The following is a 23,231-nucleotide window of genomic DNA, read 5'->3' as shown; positions in this document are numbered from 1 at the left end:
AATTTCTATCTAACTACAAAATAAATCAAATAGATGACATTACGGGGGTTCAAACTTGTTCGTCACTTAGTAACAACAAAATAAATAGGCTAAACTGCATTTTTTGCCCTCTAAGTTTCATAGTGTTGTGATTTTGGCCCCTTATTAAAAAAATGGCAAAACTCACCCCCATGTTTAGGGAAATATGCTCTTTTGACCCGCTCACATAAGGGACATGTGATCTTTTGACCCCTTGTCTTCTCAAAAAGTTGCGATTATGACCCCTTTTTTGGGACACGTGGCGTCTTCTCAGCAATTTTGGGACGAAAGGGACCAAAATTGCAAATAGATGGCCAAAATCGCAACATAAAGGGATTTAGTAAAGGATAATAATAATAATAATAATAATAATAATAATAATAATAATAATAATAATAATAATAATAATAATAATAATAATAATAATAATAATAATAATAATAATAAAAGGGTAGCTTGAAAAGGCTCAAGGTAAAAAAAAAAGTGTCTCGTGTGTAAAATAATATGACTTGTAGTCCGTAGAGAACGAAGAACACACATATTGAAAGAACTATAGTAAAAGGTGAAAGGTATTTGGCTCAAAGTCTCATCAATTATGCTATACAGAAAAGATACGATGGTTATGATAAATATCTTTCGCAGTAAGCTCTAATAGTTATCGTGCTCCTAAATTTTTGGGGTAAGTCAGCCTTCTGATGTAATGGTCTAAAACAACTTACGAGACTAAAACAATTTGAATTTTTTGATATGGAAATGTAATGTAATTCATGCAAAATTTAAAATGAACAAAGTTACTAGTCCAACATCACTAGGTCAACGATAATGGATTTCCTTCTCCAAAGTATGGGTTCTACAAACATGGAGAAGTATCCGTATCAGGTACGCTCCCGTACCAGCTACGCATACGGTAATTGTAAGTTACGCACCGAACCGTATCCCTTTTTACTTAGTTGTTTCGTTGTGGCTGGTGCAGCAAAAACGTACAGGCGGTGGAAAAATAACCAAAATTATTGTATTTCAATTCTCTCTCTTGCTTTTGATGAAAATAGTAGAGGGGGTGCACAAAAAAAAAAAACTTTGAAGCAACACGATGATAGAAGTGTGGTTAAACACATGATCAAAATACAACTAGTATGATACTATTTTTTATTATAATTGATTTTTTTTCTAAGCATGTTTTTACAACAACAATGGTAGTAATTCAATTGAAAAATCAATTTTTTAATTTTTTTTTATATTTTATATCAACGTACTCGTAGCTTCATTTTTTTTTTTAAATTTATCATGTTACACACAGGTACCGGTACTCGATACAGATACCGTAGCCATACCTATGCTTCATAGAATTCCTTCCAGAATACTTGACTCGTAATTGAGTTAGTGACCGCATATTTAATTTTAATGTTCCTCCTAGAATATTTGAGTTATAATTGAGTAAAAAACCATGAATTTTATTCTAGAATAGCTGTGTAAAAATTAACTCGCCAACCAGAACTTTACTACTAGAATAGTTTAGTTATATCTGAGTTAACTACTACTACCTCCGTCTTTAATTATAAGACTCTTTGGAGATTTTTTTTGTCCCTTTTTATAAAACCTCTTAGCTATTTTCAATTATATTAATTACTTATTTCTTTACTTACATATCCTTATTTTATTATACATTTTTTTCTTCAATCAACAATATATTATACATTTTTTTCTTCAATCAACAATATATAGTATGTTGAAAAAAGAAAGAGACTCTCTCTCAAAGCATAAAATTGTAAAAATAATAGTAATTACAAACAAATTTAATAAAAAATATAAGCTTTATTAATTTCCGTGATTTGCTAAAATGGTGTTATAAATACGGACATATGTAGTATTTTCTTTTACAATACACAAGTCATAATTCGGTTAGAAACAATGAATTTTTATAAGATTCCTTCTAGCAAGGCTGACTTATAACTATGTCTCGTACAATGGATTTACTTCTAGGATAGTTGAGTCATAACTGAGTTAAAACCTATGAATTTATTTCTAAAATAGTGGAATTAAAACCAAACAGTTATGGATTTCGTTCTTGGGTAGTCAAGTCATAACTTAGTTAACAACTATGATTTTACTTCTAAAATAGTGGATTTAAAACCGAGTAAACAGTTATGAATTTCCTTCTTGAAAATTTGAGTCATAGCTGACATAGAAGCTATGGATTTACTTCTAGAATAGCTGATTCATAACTGCGTCAGCATCCACGGTTTACCTTTAATGTTCCATCTATAATAGCTTAATTATAACTAAGTTGGCAACTTTGGATTTCCTTATGACTTAGAAACTTTAGATTTACTTCTAGAATAATTTCATCAAAATTAAGTCAACAATAATTGATTTCCGTTTAGAATACTTGAGTCACAATGGAGTTATAAACCACATATTTAGTTTTAATGTTCCTTCCATAATAATTGATTCATAATTGAGTCGGCAATTATTATAATTATAATTTTACTTATGATGATCATTGTAGAGTAGTTAACTGAATCAACAACAATCATAATTAATTTACTCTAAAAGTTTCTTCTAGAATATCTGAGTCATAACATTGTCACACTTGTTTCTAGAATATATCATGATAGCACATATTTACACCTATAAAACTAAAGCTAATATCCAGATTTTAGGCATTGTATTGAAGTAGTTCTATAACTATAATTTTAAATCAATACTTCAAAGTATTATCTCTCTATCATTTGGTCTTTTGTCTTTATCTTTTCTAAAAGTCTCCTTTCTCACACACTATTGAAAATCCTATACTAAAAAGATTTTTTTTTATTAGTTTTCAGTTATTTTTATTATAAAATAAGCATTCACTTAATATCAACACAAGCCATTATTTTTTTTTCCACAATGACTTCTACACCAACTCCTCTGCCAAACTATTCCTTATTCCCTGCTCCAAGACCTGTTGAAAACAATCGAAATAACAATCACCACAATACTCATAAACGACATAAAACCTGTTGGTCTTCTTCCTAAAAGTATGCACCTGTAGCTGCTGTTGCTGTAGCTGAATTTGGTGAAAATGAATGTTGTTGCTGGTGGTGTTCAATCTGCTGGCAGTGGAAGAGCTGCATCATATTCCTCCGCAATGGATTCTTTATTGGATGGTAGGAAATCATGGCTTCCACATGAGTTCTCTGGAAGGAAGTCCACCCGTCTTGCCGCGAAAATGCAGTCTGGAATGCCTAGGGTAACCCCAAACAAGCATGCTCACAACAATGCTGCAGATGAGGTGCTTTGCTTTCTCTTCAAAGTTGGTAACAATATTGCTGATAGTGATAATAATTTAATTGCATATGAACATAAGTTAAGCGTGGTTGAAGATTATATTTATATAAAGATTTTGCTAATACTGGTCACTTATTGTTTACCGTTAAATGCTTTGATTTTATTGTAAGGAAGCAAAATGGAAGGGTTGCTAAGGGTAAGCTAGTGGGTACTATGATTGGTACTCTTGGTAGGTTAGGAGAGATTAATCTTTCTCTGAGATTGTTTGAAAGTGCTAGGTTTGAAGGGCATGGAAACACCATGTATTCCTTACAATTCATTGATAGATGCTGGCGTAAAAGGGCTAGCAGATTTTGATGTCGTTGTTAAGTTTTATGATGAACTGCTAGGGAGAGGCATATAATGCCAGAACTGTTTACTTACAATTCACTTCTCTCTGTTTGCGCCCCAAAGGGCATGTGGGAAATGGCTCAAAAGTTATTGAGAGAAATGGATAGCAAGGGTATTGTTCGTGATGTGTTTACTTATAACCCATATTGATTGGAAAAGTGTTAAGCATTTTAATAGACATATTTTTTTCTCATCCTGTGTCTATTAATGCCCTTACACAACGTGTCCAAATATGTGTTATAAGTAAACACATCACGAACAATACCCTTGCTATCCATTTCTCTCAATAACTTTTAAGCCATTTCCCACATGCCCTTTGGGGCGCAAACAGAGAGAAGTGAATTGTAAGTAAGCCGATCTGGCACTATGCCTCTCCCTAGAAGTTCATCATAAAACTTAACAACGACATCAAAATCTGCTTGCCCTTTTGCGCCATCATCCATCAATGAATTGTAAAACAATCTCAGAGAAAGATTAATCTCTCCTAACCTACCAAGAGTACCAATCATAGTACTCACTAGCTTACCCTTAGCAGCCCTCCCATTTTGCTTCCTTACAATAAAATCAAAGCACTTAACTACCAACAATAAGTGACCAGTATTAGCAAACTCTTTAAGCATATAAATATAATCTTCAACCACCCTTACCTTATGTTCATATGCAATTAAAATATTATCAATATCAGCAATATTGTTACCAGCATTGAAGTGACAGTAAAGCACCTCATCTGTAAATTTGTTGTGAGCATGCTTGTTTGGGGTTACCCTAGGCATTCTAGAGTGCAATTTTGCGGAAACCGGGTGGACTTCCTTCCAGAGAACTAAGGTGGAAGCATGATTTCCTGCCATCCAATAAAGAATCCATTGCGGAGGAATATGATGCAGCTCTTCCACTGCAAACAATTTGAACACCACTAGCATCATCAGCCTTTTCATTTGCACCATATTCAGCTACAACAACAGCAGCTACAGGTGCATACTAAGGAAGAAAACCAATATTTTTTATGCCGTTTATGAGTATTGTGGTGATTGTGATTTCGATTGTTTTCAATAGGTCTTGGAGCAGGGAATACAGAGTAGTTTGGTGGAGGAGTTAGTGTAGAAGTCATTGTGGAAAAAAAGAGAACAATGGCTTGTGTTGGTATTAAATGAATGCTTGTTTGAGTTTTTGAGTTGGTGTGAAGAGAATTCTAGAAGATGATGGGCCATATCCAGATTGTATTTATATTGGTGAACGAAGGCCTCACCCAAATCATTAAAAGTTTGGATATTAGCACTGTCCAAACTCATGTACCACTTCAAGGCGGCACCAGTCAAAGTATCTTGGAAGTAGTGGATATTAGCATTGGTCCCTCTGTTCCGAAGATGGTAAAACCCCTCAACATTGTACCGCCAGCAGAACCTATGAAGAAAACTGCAGTTAAGTCCACATCTAAGAAGAAGAAGACTACTAAGAAGGGTGAATCCAAGGTAGCCCTAACCATGACAGATCTTTATGAAAAAGAGAATCCCTTTAAGGCCACTGAGAAAGGTTCCGCTGCTCGTGATACTGATGCTGGAGACGATCCCAAGAATTCTGCAGATGTTGCAGCACGTAGCCGGGAAAAAGGTAACACTGATTCAACCCTAATTCCTGATGAACCTGTATCTGGTAGAAAACTAGGGTTAGAAGACTTGAATGATGCTATAGAAAGTACTGAGAACATGAATGTGGATAACCCTGAAAAAGAGACTGGTACTGAGGTCTCTGTTGAAAATACTCCTAAAGAAACTGACTGTCAAGTTAATGTTGGACCGGATGTTGACACATCTTTGGGCCAACCTGTCAAACCAAATAGCGAGGAGGATATTGCTGGTGACAAACAGGATCATAGTATTGAGGCAGACACTGAGGAGGATGAGAACCCTGATAACAACATTAAAAAGTCTCAATCTGGAGATAGTAGTATTCACTCTGAGGAGGAAGAAGAAGAAGTGAATTCTGGTGATAAAGATGGAAATAATGTTGTGGTAAATGTTGATGATCTAGAATCGGATGATATTCCTATGGCTCAGACCCTGGATGATAGTGTAGCCAAGAGACTCAGAAGTAACAAGGGAAAAGCAGTTCCCTCTGTTAACAAAAGCTCCAAGAAGACTGCTGCTGCAACAACAGAAACCCCAAAAGGCAAGGCAAAGATGACTGGTGTTGGTCCCTGGAAGAGCTGGAGTAAGGTGATTGTGAAAGGTGGTGGTCGTAGTTCTACCTAAAGAAAGGTTGTTTCCTCAAGTGAGTCTGAGTATGATGCTGAGATGGATGTGCTGAACATCACTCTAGAATCCAAGAAAGCTGATGGGAAGAAGGACTTACTAACTGTGGAAGATGTGCCTATTCACAACGTGCCCTTTCATCTTCCAAGATTTGCTCAGAGGTGGAAGTTCATTTACCATAGGAAGCTTGCTTTGGAAAGAGAGTTAAGTGAAGAAGCTTTGAAGATTGAGGAGGTTATGAGTTTAATCAGAGAGGCTGGTCTGGAGAAAACTGTGTGCAAGTTAGGAGAGTGCTATGAAAAGCTTGTTAGAGAATTCTTAGTGAAAATTCCAAAGGATTGTGATAACTCTCTTAGGAGAGATTATCAGAATGTGTACGTTAGAGGAAAATGTGTAAACTTCTCCCTCAACATCATCAATAATTTTCTAGGTGTTGAAGGAGGAGCTGCTGAGGCGGAGGCTACTGACAATCAGATCTGCAAAGAGATCACGGCCGATAAAGTGAAGGTGTGGCCAAAGAAAGGAAAAATTTCTTCTGGGAAGCTGAGTTTAAAGTATGCTGTGCTCAACAGAATTGGGGCTGCTAATTGGGTGCCTACCACTCATTCATCTGATATTGCCACAGGTTTGGGTAGGTTCATTTATGCAGTAGGAACAAAAACTAAAATGGATATTGGTAGATATGTATTTGACCAGACTGTGAAGCATGCCAAATCTGATGCTGTAAAATTTCCCATTGCTTTTCCCACCTTGCTTTGTAATATTATGCTGAGTCAACATCCAGATCTCATTTCTGCTACTGATATGGCCATGAAGAGGGAATCTTCTCTTACCTTTCATTAGAAACTGTTTGTAGATAATCATGCTCCAGATCTTGTTGGAACATCTGTTCCTGCTCCTAATACAGGGTTTATGACAAAGGAAGAGATTATTGTAGCTTTGAAGTGGATGAAAGGAAGGCTCAGTTTGAGCTCATGATCTTTACTCTAGAAAGGAAGGCTACTGGTACAAAAGTTGAGGAAGATGTATGTGAGAAGGAAGCAGAAGATGAAGAGGGCTCTGGCAATGAGGATAAGGAAGCTGATGACAAGGATGAAGAAGAAGCATCTAGGAGCAGCTCTGAGGTAGAAGAATGAATGTATTTGTTAATTTATATTTTGTTGTTTTCCTTTTGATTTGTGGGCTATGCCCTGGATAATTTGAGCACTTTAAGTGCTATAGTTTGTAACAACATATTTTCTTGCACTTTATGTTTCTTGGTACTCTTGTTTTGAACATCTCATGCTTTGAAGATTTGTTTCTCTGTTATACCTCTTTATGGCTTTAATCGTTTGACATATTTTATGGCTAAAAAGAGGGAGTAGATATCTATGTCATGATTGTTATCAGTACCATGAGTGCTATGTTTTTGATTCTGTTCTTATGAAGAACTCCTGAGTTGTGTGGTCATACGATAGTAGGATGATTAGCAGATAATGTGCCTGTTGCTGTTGAGACATCTAATTCTGGTATTCTGGTATCTATGTTTGTCTCTTATGGTTATCTGCTTGTATATGCTGAAGCCTTCCCTGTTAAGTTGGATGTGTTTATGCATGCATGTTTTTATGTTGCACTAGGAGTTTGAACATAATTCTGCTTAGTATGCATATATTCAAGGGGAGTATTAGAATATTGTTTGTGCTCCTTGAGGGGGAGTAATTCTCTGTGTTCCTAAATGTTCCTTTGGATGATGGAACACCCTGTTTGAGCTACTGAGTGCTGACTGGGAATTTATTTTTCCCATGATTTTATGAGTAGCGTGTTGTGATAGTTGACTGTCTGTTTAGGATGATATAGGAATTTATTTTTCCTTATGTGTCCGCAGCTGCAAGACTCTGATTTTTGAGTATGGTACCTGCTTCTCTTACCTACTGTTTCATATGATGATTATTTGTGAAAAATTGTGAAAGTAGGTTCTGAGATCTGTGATATACTTCTTCTAAGTCCTGAAGATTATGTGTGATGACTGAAGAACTATATTTATGGTACCTATTGGTAATTTGAGGTTGTGAACCTTTCTTCAAGGTAGATTTTTTTTAAGAAGATTGAAGGAAAGGTTGCGTGTGTTATCTCTCCGGTTTGATTGGATTGGCCTCAAGTTGTTTTAGCCAAAAATTTACCAAAGTGGGAGATTGTTGGATATTTGTATGTTGGCTTCACTTTTGCCTAAAACAAATATTCACTTCAGATATGGAACACAATGTTCCAACATCCAGGCTTGGTATCGGTGTTCTGTGCCTTGCCTATGTGTACGCACGCGTTCGCTTGTTTTAAGGAATCCACGCCAGCATTTGTGTTGGTCAAACAGTGTGTAGTTATGAGAAGATCAGAACATATTTGATTTCCTGAGGAAGTGGTAACGACTTAGGAAAGTCTTTGAAGGTGATCATAATGTTCCTATTAATGTGCCTACTTTTTAGGAGTTTCCTTATCCGGTCATGTTGACTGAGTAATGGATCACCAGTTTGATCTGAAGCCCGAATAAGTTTCTGACCCGCATTGCTTCAGTATTTAAACAAGGCTGCAAGACCTGGAGAATCATTCAAGCCATCATTTTGAAGAATAGATCATCTAGGGTTTTGAGTCTTTTAATTGTGAGCCTTTAGTGTATCATCTTGATGCATGTTTAGGACTGTGTTTTGAGTTGTAATTTGTGCACTACTTTGAAGCTTTTAAGCAAGGAGTTAGGTAGTCTGTGAACTGCACCAAAGCTGTGAAGCACGGTTGCAAGTTGTTGTGTTTTGAAGGTAACTTCATTTTATAAGTGTGTGTAATTTGAGAATCACAAGGGTTGTGATCAGTTGTAAGGGAGTGAGATGGGATCTCAGATCTAGGAGTTCTTAGGTTGAAATCTGGTTGGGGTAGGTCCTAGGTCATTAGGGAAAACGTGGTTTGCTGAGAGCTTTTGAATACGGACTACACCAGTGGATTTCCTTCCAGGCTTGGTAGCCCCAAGAGTAGGTGACGTTGCACCGAACTGGGTTAACAATCTCTCTGTGCCTCTTTTACTTTTCTGTTTATTGTTTTACTTGTCTTTTGTTAGCTTAATGTTCCAAACTTTTTGTTCAACATCTGCTTCTGTGTAATTGGTGTTGGAACATCACATAGAACATCATAAGTCTAACGTGCCAGAATTTCCCTTTATTATTTGGTAAATGATTTGGTAGACTTGCCTAGTCCGACCATCAGGTACTCTGGATTGAGTGACGTAAAATAATCACCCGCTAAACTATTGGGCTAGTTTGGACAAACCCGCTAATTTCCGGTTTGAGTTGGGTTGGATATTAGGTTACCCAAAATATAATTTTTTAATATTAAACGATTAAATGATTGGTTCTCATATTTACTTTTTTAATAAAAATTACTCAACTTTCATTTATTTTTTTTAAAATCGTGTAACACATTTTCACTATATTTTCATGTAAAAAATTAATAAATGATAATATCAAATAATAAATTTCATCTTAAAATACTTGCAACAAACTAAAGTTGCATGACATAAAATTGCATTACAGCAAAATAACCAAAATGTATGACATCATAATTTGTAACTCTAGTCTGTTTTGATTTTCAATATAGAGAATGTCTTGTGTCAATTTTGGAAATTAGATTTGATTTATGATTAATTTTTTTTGTGTTATCCTTCTTCCATTGAAAATAAAAATAAATATGTTAGCATTATTGGGCAAGTGCGTTTATTGGGTTTGAGTCTGGTTTTACCCGAAATCCGTTATTTTTTTTATGGATTTTCAATTTTAAAATCATACTCAATCAATTACCCAACCCAGTTTTTTGGATTTTTTGGGTGGATTTGACCGGGTTTTCCGGGTTGACCTAACCCATGTACACCCGTAGTGTCAACTCATTCATTGAATGTGGACAAGGGAGAATTTAAATAAATTAACATTAGTAAATTAATTATTACATATAATTAATGTTTCTTTTAGAATTAGTTGAGTTTATCATAATTGAGTCATACACAAGTCATAATTTTCAATCCATATCTCTCTTCAACTAATACATGTTTCTTCTAGATAGTCTAGTCATAGCTGAGTCATAAGAGAGTCATGCTTTCTTTTAGATGTATCAACATACGACATATTTGGGTCTATAAAAAATGAGGTAAGAACTAATATTTGGTCATAGCATTAGAGTAGTTCTATAACATCTTTCTCACAACAATTTTTTTTTTCTTTTCTCATCAAAAACTTTCATAGCTAAAACACACTATCAAAAAAAGTTTTGCTCACAACAATTTAGCTTAGATTCTGAATGGATTTGTATCCTCATCTTGTGTTTGAATCAACACATAGCGGTTCATAATCATTCTAAAACCATTCACATTTATTTGAACCAATTAAATTCTTTTGAAGTTTTAAATTTCAATACTTAATTTTAATGCTGAAAGGGTGGACATGCTTGGAAAAAATCTCAGTCATTTAGATCTGTGTCTTTAGTGTTTCTTCAGCATCAATTGTGATTCAGGTATGTAGTAGGATGTAAATCTGGCACCAGATATCAAAACTAATTGTTATTCGGTTAGTTTAATTTATATTTTATTTCAATATTCAAATCCATAATTTGAAATCAAAAATCAAAATAAATTGTGCTTACAAATTATATAAATTGTGAATTTCTGAATCTTGTTTTCAGTTTGCAGGTTACAATTACAAGCTAAATTATGAAGGGCCTGTTTGGTTTGGAATTTGCAAGCACAAACGCAAATGTGCGGGATTTCCAAAACAAAACTACCATGATTTCTATAAGCTAGCATTTGAAGTTTTTGTGTTAACGTGGTGAGTTGCTGTGGTTTTAAGGCAAACGTGGATTGAAAAACGTAAAAGCAAATAGGTTCAAGGTCTGTAGAGATGAAAATTTTGTGGCTGTGAAAAATTAAAAGGTTAGCATTGACATATCTAATGATCTTGCCTTCTCCGTTTTATTAACATTGCATATAAATCTTTAAAGCATTTTGAATGTGTATGAAAATCATGGAACCTCTTGTGTAAAAACCCTTATTTCATGAGCTTATTCCGCAAAATATTATTATTTCATAATCATTCTTATTATGAGGATACCTCTTTCTTCCAACTTTAACTTTGACTATCAATTTCGAAGATAAATTTGTTTTGTATCCCCTTCATGGAAAGAAGTTTGAGAATAAGACAAAATTATATTGGTCAAATCCATATCAAGATGATGACCCTAAATTTGACGTTGTAGGATCTGAAATTATTAATGGGATTACTTGACTAATTAGTTACTCCCAACAAAACAATAGAGTTGCACTATGTAACACAGCTATCGAAGAATTTAAGTCTATTCCTACCAGCGTTCCTGAGATTGTATGCTCTATAGATGTTGAAATTACTCGACATGGTTTTGATTATGATTATATTAGAGATGACTATAAGTTGACTCAACCTAATGTCCAATTGAAATCGTTATACTGTTAGGATCACCTTGTAGTCATCTCTACCGAAACCATAACCAAAACCATGTCGAGCAATTTCAACAACCATATAAGGTACAACTCATGAAGGCTGGTAGGAATAACCTTAATAACCTCGATAGCTTGTTGCCATAATACAATTCTATTATTTGGTTGAGAGTAACTAATTAGAAAAAGAATCTCATTAATACCACCATATCCCACAACATCAAATTTAGGGTCATCTTCTTGAAATAGATTTGGGCAATCTAATTTCGTCTTATTCTCAATCTTCTAATCATAAAAAGACTACAACATAAATTTATCATTGAAATCGATACTCAAAGTTTAATTTTGGAGGAAAGATTTCTCATCATAATAAAAAAGGTTATGACATAAGAACTTCTTTCATAATAAGCCATGAAATAAGTATTTTTGAACAAGAGAAACTATGAGTTCCATACACATTCAAAAAGCTTCATAGATTATTTTGATAAAATGGAGAAGGCAAAAGCGTTGGTGTTTAGCAATACAAACATATCCAAAATTTCCAATGCAACAATGTTGTGATTTCAAGAAGCTAGCATTTGAAGCTTATATACTCCAACATGATGAATTGTTATAGTTTTAAAAATTATAGATTGTACAATACAGTTTTAAACAGATGCTAAATCTCGTCAATTTTATGTATCATGCCACATTGATGTTGACGTAGAAGAACTGGGTTGAACGTGTGCTTGATTCAATGGAAATCAAACAAGACAGTTAGAAAAGAGAGACTAAGTAAGGAAATTGAGTTATTTATAAACACAATTTATGTTTTATTTTTTATATATGGTTATGGATTTGATATAAAATTTACAGAGTAGAAAAAAAGATATTATCTATTACAATGAATTACTCAAATCAAATTAACGCCCACACTAAATTGTCTAGAATATTTAGCGTAAACATTAACTTAGTACTTGATACATTAAAATTACAACATAAATGAATAATGAATATATGCTAACTTTGTGTTTGCATCTTTCACCAAAATATGCACATTGCTAAACACATTATGGTTCCTATATTTCAGATTTTGCTTTAAAATATTCAGTTCTTGAGAGAGAACAAACATTGGACAATCAAGTATCAAAGTGTTCCAAATATTATCAATTATACTCATGCAGTCATCATGTAAAGTCCACATTTTTAAAAACCCGAACTGAGAAGCTTGTGTAGATAAAGAATTTTGAAAATCAATCAAGATGGGGAAGTGATCTAATTTGTGCCTAATCAAGATGAAACATATAGAGTTGCACATGTATAACCAAAGCTGATTACATATGGCCTAATCCACTCTTTTTATCTGTGTCTTGAGCCTCTCCTACCATTTGTCCAAGTAAATTAGACTCCTAATTAGAACATGAAACGAGTTACTACTCTGTCTAGTTAAAGAGTCTAGCTTGGTTAAAAGAGCCTCCATATTCATGGGAGCCTAGAATGGTATTAAAGTCTCCAATGGAGCACCAATGTGTAATTCATCTCATACAACATTTTTGCTTTAGCTTAATATTTGCTCCATACCCTTTTTAAAATAGTACATGTGTAATTCATCTCATAAACGTTTTTGCTTTTGCTAAATATTTGCTCTGTTTTTTTTTTGACGATATTTGCTCTATGGTGTGATATTTATTTTTTTTATTTAAAATCATGCTAAAGTATTTAAAAAAAGACAATAATATTTAAAAATATATTGTATCTATAAAAATATTGTTGGATTATTATTTTATAGTTAGTTCTTTTGAATCGGTTAAAGCAATTGAGGATTCATTACGAGCATTAAGAAATTGCCTTATTTTTTAGGTGATGAGCAAAAGTTAAATAGGCTTATTTTATTTTAGATGGAGTGATTGTATTCAGGAAACTCATATGATAAAGGAATACTTGGCCAGAAAGAGAACAACTTCCATCAAGTATATTAGGACCTCTAAAGAATAAGGTTAAATAAAAAACCACTAAATAATTTTCAGCTCCGAGTATTGATTTTAATTTGCTTTTTATCCGCCTCTCTTGCTTGAAAATGGTAACTTACTTTGCGGATCTTCAAATTGTAAGCAAGTTTCTGTGTTTGGGTGAAAGCTGAAACTCTTGAAAATGGTAACTTACTTTTTGTAGTATCCTGATTTTCAACTTGAATTCTCTCTGGAGTACTATGGTACTGGCTGGAGCCCTGACCTTCAAATTGGTGTTGAGTTGTATCTACAAACTCAGAATTAGATTCTTTTGAAATTTTTTCTTCGTCAACAAGTTATTGTGTCCTGCATTCTCAACTTGATCCTTTTGCTTATGAACTTCGTTGCTTTTATTCTCTTCCGCATCTTTCTTGGTCACGAGTGCATGTATTCGCATTTTTATCTCTCCCTGCACATTTATTTGAACTTTTGTGGCTGTCTGAGACCATTTTTATCTCTTTCATCACCAGGATTTGGTTCGTTATCTTTCTTTTCTACTTCAGGCCCCTTCAATCTCCTACATTTCTCAATGTTATGGCCAACCATTTTGCTGTTTTTAGAAAAAGCAGGTAAATTATCATAATCCAGCTCCACAAAAAAAAAAAATACCTATTTCTTTCCACTAGTACTTTGCACTTTAATTCTGTAGCCAAACCAATAACAATTATAACTCTTGACAAAATGTCCAAAAGTTCAGTCATGGATAGGCTTGCTAGTAGCTGCATCTGAACATAAATGACTTCCCACACTGTTAAACCATTTTATTTGCAATTGCTAGTAGCAATTGCAAATAAAATTCTTGGGCACCAATATTCTTGTTCTTGTGATAAACCATGAATGCGCACGGAAACCAGGGTTCAAATTCATCAAATGCTCATGCACGCAAACAATTGCTGCCTCCAAAGTTACTTCCCTTACTCTCGAAAACTCTTACCACCATTTTATACTATCAGCCGATAACATTTTAGCCACTTCAGTAGTGGTTAATTCTGTCGTCCAGTCAGCTTTGAAACCTGAAAAGATAGTCTTCCATGTAATCACCGACAAAAAAACTTATGCGGGTATGCACTTGATAGGGCAAAACCGCAAGTGCACGGAAACCAGGGTTCAAATTCATCAAATGCTCATGCACGCAAACAATTGCTGCCTCCAAAGTTACTTCCCTTACTCTCGAAAACTCTTACCACCATTTTATACTATCAGCCGATAACATTTTAGCCACTTCAGTAGTGGTTAATTCTGTCGTCCAGTCAGCTTTGAAACCTGAAAAGATAGTCTTCCATGTAATCACCGACAAAAAAACTTATGCGGGTATGCACTTGATAGGGCAAAACCGCAAGTGCACGGCCTATCGAAGTAATAGTAGTAAGAAGAGTATCGTTCCGCTAGGGAGTTGTTCAATTCAATTAACCTTTAAAGAATGATTAGAGGAGAAGAAAGTTTAGTAAAAGGAGGTTTATTTGCTGAAGGTAAATAACAATAATGATAAAGAGCCTTGGGATCATTGGTTCATCATAATAACGAATCTTTTCTCAAGCAAGCCTTAAACTTATAATTATGCGTTAATCTTAATTTCTAAGGACAAGTTTCTCTTTAGCATATCACAGCTTCTCTCGAAGTCAGCGAGTGTATCCCTCCAACAACCACACCTATTCTCATGGGTGATTGCCTTTGGGACCCTTGAAGATCGAAACTTTATGTGTCCCAAGGTTTGCTAGACTATTCTCATGTTTCGCAAACCTTGTCTAAATTCACTTGTTCGAATATCAGCTCCGCGTTCTCTTTATGAATTGATATTTGAGATGATGAATTAACCATTATCAAACCCTCCGCGTTCGCTTCCACAGTTTGATAATAATTAATTCATGTTAAAGCGGTGAATTTAGATTAGGAATTAAGGTAACATATAATTAGGGTTTAAGGCTTGGCTTGATCCGGATTACATCATTAGACTTATCCAACAATCCCAAGACAAGAAGAGTCTACTCACTAACGTTCATTGTAGACATAGAGAGGAAGGAGAAGAAGAATATAAAACAGTAAAGTAAAAGTGAACTTTTATTCCAAGAACAAAAGATGAATATTTGTGATGGAGAGCTACTCTATTTATAGCTTTACAATTGACTTAAAATCTAAGCAACTACAAGGGCTATTCGGTAAAACTAAAACAGGGTAACTTGGGCTTCAAGCAAAAGCAGCAAAAGGCATCCTGAGAGGTGGCACGGTCGTGCCACATGTTGGCACGGGCCGTGCCAAGCTTCTGACTTGGGGGCTTTATATTTTTGTTTCGAATCTTTTGTATTTTCGTTCCAATTCAGCTCCAGACTCTTTTCTTTTGCTCCAAGACACCTTCCATCCAATATTCATTCCTGAAATATAAAATATGCAATTGAAGTAAAAAGACTCAAAAAGGAAATAATATTGCAATAAAATAAATTCAAATCTAAATAAAACTAAACTAAATAATGCATAAAAATAGACTAAATATTGACTCATCAAACTCCCCCACACTTGAGTCTTTGCTTGTCCTCAAGCAAAAGGCAATGGACATAGCAGCAACAAAAAGATTAATTATGGCAATGCAATTGAAAACAACATGTCTCTTTGAAGGTTTTGTTTCAAGTACACTAATCATAATTTTAAACATTCCTTGTGAACCTATTCAACCCAACAACAAGTCTTAAGTGAGTGTGTGTGTGTGCAGTCCAACCCTTTTCTTGCTCCTGTATAAGACAGATATTATGAGGAACAGGTTCTATCCTTAATGCTAAAGTAACCGAGAAAAGTCCTTTCTTCATTTCATATATGAAACACCCCTACTAGAATATTACCTAGGATATCTAGCATGAGTATTAAACTCGACATCGGGTACATTAAAATTACAATAAATAAATATTCTCTGAACAAATCCTAGAATTTTTTTCGCATGTTACCTCAGAAATAGTTCCACTGGCGTGTACTTTATATAGTCCAGCTACTTTTGCTTCTTCATCACGAGCCATCCTATCGTATAACAACTTGTATATCTGAAATAAATAAAAGGGATTGGGGTGAGACAAGATGTCTCAGTGAGTTCCACTTATCCTAGGCTGTAGGCAACCTCGGGAAACCTAGGATCGCTATATGTTTCTAAACTTAACCCATTTCGGGTTGTTACAATTTCATTATGCATAACTGAGCTATTAGGGGATAACTAGAATCGCTCTCTCAAATGCTACTTTGATTATATAATACATATAGTCATACTCATAATCTTAATCATAAACATAATCACCACAATCATATCAATAATCACAATCATATATCCAATATATTGTATTCTTATATAACTTATACTTTGACATACTTATCTGAGTATGTCTCTGATCCTTTTCCAATAATAACTAATTCCAGCTAACTAAGCCGGTGTTCTATAATTAAAATTCCTCATTTCCAAGGATTGTCAAAATGCCCATAAAATATTGTTTCGTAGCTAATTCAATCTAGACATAAATTTTCATGTTAATATGCGTATACTATGTTAGTATTCGTGTTGGAGGGTCCTTAGAATTTTTTTTCCATAATTTTATTTTTGTTCTCTTTCAAATATTATTCGAATAATTCTTGACTTAAAATTTCATATCATTAATTATACATTTCATTCGTTACTATGAGCCGTACCTCATAGGCTACATTATCTCTCGTTGTAGCAAACGGAGTTTTTCATATTCATTACTATGACCCGTACGTCATAGGCCACATTATCTCTCGTTGTAGCAAACGGAGTTTTTCATATTCATTACTATGACCCGTACGTCATAGGCTACATTATCTCTCGTTGTAGCAAACGGATTACTATGACCCGTACGTCATAGGCTACATTATCTCTCGTTGTAGCAAACAGATAAAAATTCATTACTATGACCCGTACGTCATAGGCTACATTATCTCTCGTTGTAGCAAACGGATTACTATGACCCGTACGTCATAGGCTACATTATCTCTCGTTGTAGCAAACGGAGTTTTCATATTCTTTTCTTTTTCTTTCTTTTTCTATGAGCATGTTACTCATTTCAATTTTTCTTTCAAATCATTTCTATAAGTATATGCATCAATTGCGTTGTTAATTTCCCTCCAACATTTATACTAACATCAACATACATAAAAGATATTTTAGAATTAACAAGAGAGCCTAATCATGAAATAATCATTCTTGCTATCTTATATTCATTCTACTTCAAATGTACCATTCATATGGCATAATAGAAATGTTTGCACAAAAGGCAAGTAATTCATAAAATGGTCTAATTATTCGTATTATCTTAATAATCTAACATAATCATAATCGATCTTCAAAGGTGGGTTCTAAGCTAAAGGAACTCACTTTGAATCACTCCCGGAAATGGAAAAATAGCTTGTCCACAATCTGCAGCTTTTGCTAACTCAAAAACCCCATAATCACTTTCGAAAATAGCTTATGCCTTGACTTATAGGTCTTTCCTTTTCTGAAATAGTCCAACCAACTTGTCACATACTCCTACTTCATCAACCAGCATATACAAAAATTCTTATTTCCGTTCATGCACCAGAAGTTCACCGTTTGGCTATTTAAGCACTTCCAAAACAGCTTAATTATCATTTACGCACTTTTACCATTACTAAAACAGCTTCTCATTTTTCCATTACCCATATGCCAATTCAACATATCTCTCCTAAGCTGGTCTTCACAAAATAATACCTGAAACAACTTAAATTCCAACTTAAGCAGTTCTTCAACGGCTTAACTGACAGCTTATGCCCTCTAAATAATTCAATTTCTGTTCAAATTTTCCAGAAGCAACTCAAACATGTTTACACACCTTCTAAACCAATCATACAGAAATTCTAACATATTTTAACTCAATAATCAATTTTGATAGCTTTTGGAACAACTTATGACTTTTAACTTCTAGCTTTTCATTCCAAACAACAACAACAGCAAAGTTGATACTAATAACAGCCCAAAAACAGAGTCATCACAGAATCCCAAAGGCAATGACAGCTTATACTTCTAATGAATCAACATAACTTAAATTTCTTCTTAAAATAATCACTTTTACCTCAATTTAAGCTATTAATCACTTATACTTACATTCAGTTTCAACATTCAGCCCCTGCCTCTATCTTCTTGCCAAGCAAAACCCTAGCTCTTGGTGTCTTGCCTTAATCTTGCTCAAGCTTGTCTCTAATGCTCAAAATACAACACAAACTTCAATTTTCTCTACATGATCACCGCCTTAACTCTAACTCCTTCAAACCATGCTAGGATCACTTGAATGAACTTCTTAGGAGAGGAAGAATGAGAGAACAAGTTGTTTAGAGGTTCTACTTCTTTCATAACTCAAGCAAAACACATAAGCATGATGATTCCATGGTGAAGTGTGGTTTTTTTTTTTTTTTGGTGGATAGCATGAGAAAGAGGGAGAGAACGTGAGGTTAGAAGAAGGAGGAGGAAGAAAAATCTGATTTTGAGTGAGAGAATGTGGTAGAAAAGTGTGGAAACTTTTTGGATATTTTGTATTAAATATAGCCCACTTAGGGGAAATGACCATTTTACCCCTTTTATGTCTTCTTAACTTAATTTATCCGATAGAAATGCCGTAAAAATTTTAAGCGGCATATTTCATTCCCTGTAATCCGTTGTAATCATATAATTCGATCCTGAAAAGTATTACGTGCACTTAAAAGTTCCGTGGATAAAATAACTTGTATCGATATCTGACTGAATCTCACATGCGGGATATTACATTCTACCCCCCTTAAAGAAATTTCGTCCTCGAAATTTAGCGATTTACTTGCTAATAAGCACAATTAATTTCTCCAACTTTCAACTTTAGATTCCAACATACGTCTGTTACGAACTGATTCTTTTTGACTGACTAATTTAAACTGCACAGGTACCAGCCACCATTGGCGTTGAATACTTCCTTAAGAGAATTCATTATAAACTTCACATCATGTCTTTCCTTCTTCGTACGCTTCATTCCTCCAAGGTCTTATTCAGCTCTCAGACATTTTTTCCTAACTGTCATATACTAGTCTGAGTTGATCAGGCTCAGCTAGACATGACATTTGGAATAAATATCTGGAACCCAATAGCCACACTACATCTTATTGAATTCTAATGACCCAAGGCACGATCTGAATCGACCTGCTCTGATACCAAATTGAAACACCCCTACTAGAATATTACCTAGGATATCTAGCATGAGTGTTAAACTCGACATCGGGTACATTAAAATTACAATAAATAAATATTCTCTGAACAAATCCTAGAATTTTTTTCGCATGTTACCTCAGAAATAGTTCCACTGGCGTGTACTTTATATAGTCCAGCTACTTTTGCTTCTTCATCACGAGCCATCCTATCGTATAACAACTTGTATATCTAAAATAAAAAAAAGGGATTGGGGTGAGACAAGATGTCTCAGTGAGTTCCACTTATCCTAGGCTGTAGGCAACCTCGGGAAACCTAGGATCGCTATCTGTTTCTAAACTTAACCCATTTCGGGTTGTTTCAATTTCATTATGCATAACTGAGCGATTAGGGGATAACTAGAATCGCTCTCTCAAATGCTACTTTGATTATATAATACATATAGTCATACTCATAATCTTAATCATAAACATAATCACCACAATCATATCAATAATCACAATCATATATCCAATATATCGTATTCTTATATAACTTATACTTTGACATACTTATCTGAGTATGTCTCTGATCCTTTTCCAATAATAACTAATTCCAGCTAACTAAGCCGGAGTTCTATAATTAAAATTCCTCATTTCCAAGGATTGTCAAAATGCCCATAAAATATTGTTTCGTAGCTAATTCATTCTAGACATAAATTTTCATGTTAATATGCGTATACTATGTTAGTATTCGTGTTGGAGGGTCCTTAGAATTTTTTTTCCATAATTTTATTTTTGTTCTCTTTCAAATATTATTCGAATAATTCTTGACTTAAAATTTCATATCATTAATTATACATTTCATTCGTTACTATGAGCCGTACCTCATAGGCTACATTATCTCTCGTTGTAGCAAACGGAGTTTTTCATATTCATTACTATGACCCGTACGTCATAGGCCACATTATCTCTCGTTGTAGCAGACGGATTACTATGACCCGTACGTCATAGGCTACATTATCTCTCGTTGTAGCAAACAGAGTTTTTCATATTCATTACTATGACCCGTACGTCATAGGCTACATTATCTCTCGTTGTAGCAAACGGATTACTATGACCCGTACGTCATAGGCTACATTATCTCTCGTTGTAGCAAACGGATAAAAATTCATTACTATGACCCGTACGTCATAGGCTACATTATCTCTCGTTGTAGCAAACGGATTACTATGACCCGTACGTCATAGGCTACATTATCTCTCGTTGTAGCAAACGGAGTTTTCATATTCTTTTCTTTTTCTTTCTTTTTCTATGAGCATGTTACTCATTTCAATTTTTCTTTCAAATCATTTCTATAAGTATATGCATCAATTGCGTTGTTAATTTCCCTCCAACATTTATACTAACATCAACATACATAAAAGATATTTTAGAATTAACAAGTAAGAGAGCCTAATCATGAAATAATCATTCTTGCTATCTTATATTCATTCTACTTCAAATGTACCATTCATATGGCATAATAGAAATGTTTGCACAAAAGGCAAGTAATTCATAAAATGGTCTAATTATTCGTATTATCTTAATAATCTAACATAATCATAATCGATCTTCAAAGGTGGGTTCTAAGCTAAAGGAACTCACTTTGAATCACTCCCGGAAATGGAAAAATAGCTTGTCCACAATATTGCTAACTCCAAAACCCCATAATCACTTTCGAAAATAGCTTATGCCTTGACTTATAGGTCTTGCCTTTTCTGAAATAGTCCAACCAACTTGTCACATACTCCTACTTCATCAACCAGCATATACAAAAATTCTTATTTCCGTTCATGCACCAGAAGTTCACCGTTTGGCTATTTAAGCACTTCCAAAACAGCTTAATTTTCATTTAAGCACTTTTACCATTACTAAAACAGCTTCTCATTTTTCCATTACCCATATGCCAATTCAGCATATATCTCTCCTAAGCTGGTCTTCACAAAATAATACCTGAAACAACTTAAATTCCAACTTAAGCAGTTCTTCAAAGGCTTAACTGACAGCTTATGCCCTCTAAATAATTCAATTTCTGTTCAAATTTTCCAGAAGCAACTCAAACATGTTTACACACCTTCTAAACCAATCATACAGAAATTCTAACATATTTTAACTCAATAATCAATTTTGATAGCTTTTGGAACAACTTATGACTTTTAACTTCTAGCTTTTCATTCCAAACAACAACAACAGCAAAGTTGATACTAATAACAGCCCAAAAACAGAGTCATCACAGAATCCCAAAGGCAATGACAGCTTATACTTCTAATGAATCAACATAACTTAAATTTCTTCTTAAAATAATCACTTTTATCTCAATTTAAGCTATTAATCACTTATACTTACATTCAGTTTCAACATTCAGCCCCTGCCTCTATCTTCTTGCCAAGCAAAACCCTAGCTCTTGGTGTCTTGCCTTAATCTTTCTCAAGCTTGTCTCTAATGCTCAAAATACAACACAAACTTCAATTTTCTCTACATGATCACCACCTTAACTCTAACTCCTTCAAACCATGCTAGGATCACTTGAATGAACTTCTTAGGAGAGGAAGAATGAGAGAACAAGTTGTTTAGAGGTTCTACTTCTTTCATAACTCAAGCAAAACACATAAGCATGATGATTCCATGGTGAAGTGTGGTTTTTTTTTTTTTTTTTGGTGGATAGCATGAGAAAGAGGGAGAGAACGTGAGGTTAGAAGAAGGAGGAGGAAGAAAATCTGATTTTGAGTGAGAGAATGTGGTAGAAAAGTGTGGAAACTTTTTGGATATTTTGTATTAAATATAGCCCACTTAGGGGAAATGACCATTTTACCCCTTTTATGTCTTCTTAACTTAATTTATCCGATAGAAATGCCGTAAAAATTTTAAGCGGTATATTTCATTCCCCCTAATCCGTTGTAATCATATAATTCGATCCTTAAAAGTATTATGTGCACTTAAAAGTTCCGTGGATAAAATAACTTGTATCGATATCTGACTGAATCTCACATGCGGGATATTACAATATAAGAGTGATGGGAATTTAGTTAAAATTAAATTTAAGATGAACAAATTAAGCACAAAGGGGCTGCAGATACTTAGGGGCTATCTATCCTCATAGGAAGTCTTTTTGGATGTAATTGTCCTTTCCCCCTAGATTCAAAATCACCCTAAGCAGTGCTGCAAAATTTTTATTTCATCTCCTCGTCGGAAGTCTTTTTGGATGTAATTGTCCTTTCCCCCTAGCATTGATGAGTTTGTTTCACTATAAGTTCAAATTAGGGAGTCACCACCACAATTAGGAAGTTAGGGATTGTCCTTTCCCCCACATGTTGGTGCCATTCTCCCGCCCCATTATAACTTTAACAATTAAGCATATAACAATTAAGAACATTTGATTATTTTCCCACACAAACTTATATTACTTTTACTCTAAAGACTTTAAAGGGTCTAAGTTAACACTAAAGATAGAACGTGCTCCTTAAAATACCTATTCATACACTTGCTCAAAGATTGCAACTGGGTGCTTTTCTCATTGGAGAGTTTTTCACAATAAAACAAGTTATGGGTATAGCAAGAACACAAGAAACACAAGAAACCACTTTCATGTACAAGAAACAACCTTTTAAAGAAGAGACAAAACAAAAAAAATTATGCCATATTTTA

The 23,231-nt window shown here is 34.4% G+C and overlaps 2 long non-coding RNA genes across 3 annotated transcripts; one reads left to right on the top strand and one right to left on the bottom strand.

The window, feature by feature from the left end:
* The first annotated feature begins 10,071 nt into the window (after window positions 1-10,071).
* LOC146904286 (uncharacterized) lies at window positions 10,072-14,138 on the top strand. 2 transcript variants are annotated; one of them, XR_015018336.1, is made up of 3 exons: window positions 10,085-12,177; window positions 13,862-13,960; window positions 14,089-14,138. It is a non-coding gene; the product is annotated as an uncharacterized LOC146904286 (long non-coding RNA). The 2 variants fall into 2 exon arrangements; XR_015018335.1 differs by lacking the exons at window positions 13,862-13,960; window positions 14,089-14,138 and adding an exon at window positions 12,473-13,022 and having other exon boundaries at window positions 10,072-12,177.
* Window positions 14,139-16,085: 1,947 nt separating this feature from the next.
* LOC146904285 (uncharacterized) lies at window positions 16,086-22,503 on the bottom strand. Its single transcript, XR_015018338.1, has 3 exons — window positions 21,933-22,503; window positions 17,755-21,304; window positions 16,086-16,417 (listed from the first exon to the last, which is right to left on the bottom strand). It is a non-coding gene; the product is annotated as an uncharacterized LOC146904285 (long non-coding RNA).
* Window positions 22,504-23,231: the final 728 nt, after the last annotated feature.

The sequence above is a fragment of the Medicago sativa genome, chromosome 7 (genome assembly GCF_051527215.1).
Source record: "Medicago sativa cultivar Bolivia chromosome 7, Bolivia_mono, whole genome shotgun sequence".
NCBI classification, from domain to species: domain Eukaryota; kingdom Viridiplantae; phylum Streptophyta; class Magnoliopsida; order Fabales; family Fabaceae; genus Medicago; species Medicago sativa.
The sequence above is the reverse complement of the archived record's forward strand: the minus strand, read 5'-3'. Positions and strand labels throughout refer to the sequence as shown.